The sequence below is a fragment of the Zingiber officinale genome, chromosome 3A (genome assembly GCF_018446385.1).
Source record: "Zingiber officinale cultivar Zhangliang chromosome 3A, Zo_v1.1, whole genome shotgun sequence".
Taxonomy (NCBI): domain Eukaryota; kingdom Viridiplantae; phylum Streptophyta; class Magnoliopsida; order Zingiberales; family Zingiberaceae; genus Zingiber; species Zingiber officinale.
This window is the reverse complement of record NC_055990.1, coordinates 11103127-11105878: the sequence shown is the minus strand read 5'-3', so window position 1 is coordinate 11105878 and position 2752 is coordinate 11103127. Positions and strand designations below refer to the sequence as shown.

The 2752-nt window shown below is 32.7% G+C and overlaps 1 long non-coding RNA gene across 1 annotated transcript; it reads right to left on the bottom strand.

The window, feature by feature from the left end:
* Positions 1-861: 861 nt before the first annotated feature.
* Positions 862-1405, bottom strand: LOC122053556. The gene is made up of 3 exons (XR_006132236.1): positions 1361-1405; positions 1084-1130; positions 862-953 (listed from the first exon to the last, which is right to left on the bottom strand). It is a non-coding gene; the product is annotated as an uncharacterized LOC122053556 (long non-coding RNA).
* Positions 1406-2752: the final 1347 nt, after the last annotated feature.

The window sequence follows — 2752 nt, the reverse complement described above, 5'->3', positions numbered from 1 at the left end:
TGTTTTTCATTACTGTTCTTCATATAACTTTTACACATTAGCAAGGTAATTTATAACCTAACAAAGCTCACTCCTTGCATCCAAAATCTCAAGCCTCACGAATTGCCCGAGTTACATCCTGAAAGAGAAAAATTAAACAAAACTTATCAAAGAAAAATATAAAATATAAGAAAAAAGATAATTGTAGTAAGTACTGCTTGAACTATAACTATAGAATAAACATTTCGCATAGCTCTAATACCTGGACATGAGAGAAGAATTTCTAGAATTCCAGGACAACACTGAATGTTTACAAAATGGAAGAGAAAATTCTAGATAAAATCTACATAAAATATAAAGCAATTCCATGACAACACTCAATTCCTATGGAATAACCGAAAAGTGAATCCAAGAGCAAGGTAGTTCAGCATAGCATCAAGGGAAAACAGCATGGTTCCTTGGTTTAAACAAGTTCAAATGGAGCAGAGGTCTCGAATTGGATTAGTCATTTGAGGAGAAGTGTCTATACATCACTAAAACTAGTAGTACGATGTCACCAAGAACACTTATGAGAAACCGGGATGAAATAGATAAGGATTTAGATATTTGGCCTTAGCATCACCAAATAGCTGCATTGAAGCTTCGAGACTCATCGTTGTAAGATAGTTACATCCTAGTGAAAACTGTTAGATGATAGTTCTCAGAGCCATAAGACTTGTGCTAGAATCATGGACTAGATGGTAGTAAGGCAGATGCCATAGTCCAATAAGCTTCCTAAAATAAACAATAACATGTGAAATGAAGCATTCATAAACAAAAATAGAACAAAAAAGTATGCACATTAAAGCACCTGAATGGCTTGCATACGATCTGTTATGACCTCATTTGCAAATAGATCAAGAGCTTTCCCATTCTTTTTGAGTGTAATGAATCCCATTTTATCTTTGAGAGAGAAAGACCTTTCATTTGAAGGACTACAAGGAATTGTTTCAACAAAATGAATGATTGATCATGAATGCCATATAAACACAAAAGTGTGCAAGAAACAATTTTAACAAGAGTCACTACATGTAAGAAAGTTTGATATTGAGGTGAAAGACTTACAATTGGTAAAATTTGTTTGCCATCATGTCATGAATGTTTCTTATAAACTGCACAAGAGAGACAGATTATTCATATTACTTGCATCTTGTGTACTGAATTATAGTAAAACAACAAAACAAAGGACAATGAACATTATAATCATTTCAAAAAATTTATGGGATATAAACTAGACTCCACATTTTTTAAACTAGTTAATCATATGACACTTATGCAAGTAATATACATGATTAAACTTACACCACAATGATGTTGGAAAAAAAAGCAGTACATCTTCTACCTTCAATGCCATGTATGCATCTTCCATGGCACGTCGTCTAAATATAAAGTCAGCTCGTTGTAAGTCGGCCTGGTCAAACTCAAAATATTTTGAAGAAAATTATACAGTTATAATTAGATGTAAAATAAATATATCAAAAGACACTTTAACAGGGTTGTTATGGTCATCAATAACAACTTCCACAAACTCCATAGTCACACAGTCACATAATTTCTTCCATTAACTCATAAAAGAAACTATAATCCACACTTGATATCCAATATACACATAATATTATGGACAATAATTAACTTGCAATATTATGAGAAAACAAGCAGAATATTAGCTCAGCAACCAAAACTAAACTATTTCATATATTCCTTGGACGCAATCTACAATGGAGTATGTAGCACATTTCAACAAACACTTTGGTAGCTTGTTAAAGTTTTATTCAGTAACCATTCCTCCAAAAATATTTTAAAATTATAAAGGCTGGTCATCAGTTTTTTTTTTTTTTTTTTGCCTACATGTTGTGTTTTCCCTCCCTCTTCCACTCTGATTTAATACCCTTTCATTCCTCACATTTAAAAAAGATTTCAAATGGTTGTGAAATACATCTACCCTATCAAGTTTGGTTCAAAACACTTGCCAGATGATTGCTTCATTCTTATGAAGCCACTGTAGTTTCATTCTGAATGGAATTTCCTTTTAGATTGAGAAATAATACAATAATCTTCATTCCAGAATATTGAATATAGAGGATCTTCTTTACAACTCAAAATAAAATTTGATGATGGTTTTTCCAAATAAATAATGAAGGAAAAAGTAGAAAATCACGACTAAAGAAACTGAATAATTGCTGTTAAATACTACAGAAAAAGAGAAACCTCTAAGGCCCCATCACTCCAATGCTGATCTGCTACTCTCTTTAGATCAGATTGAGCCATGTCCTTCAAGATATGCATGAATAAATCAAGCCATGCAGATAAAAAAGAGATTTTTGGCTAAAATTGGAAAAGCTAAGCTTGAAAACATACAGTGGCTAAATGCTTCAACCGAGCAACCTTTTCCTTAACACCAAGGTCAATCTTCCTTGTGTCCTCCCTTGCACGAGCTTCCACATTACATATATGTTAGCACTTCAAAAATATTGAAGGAACTCTAAAGAACAAGTGAAAACTCTGTTATATTCAGATAAAGTATAGACTAAAGAAGATGTTATACCATCAAGCTTAAGAAATCCAAGTCGAAGAACAGCAGCATCTTGGCATGCCCGATCATTTAGTCTTGTTATGCCACTAGTGCATAAAAATTCCATGGAAAAATATCACCAAAGCAAAACAATAATAAACAAGCGAAAAGATGATATCAAAACAAATGGCGACATAGTCAAAAGTTTGCACAGAAATGTAG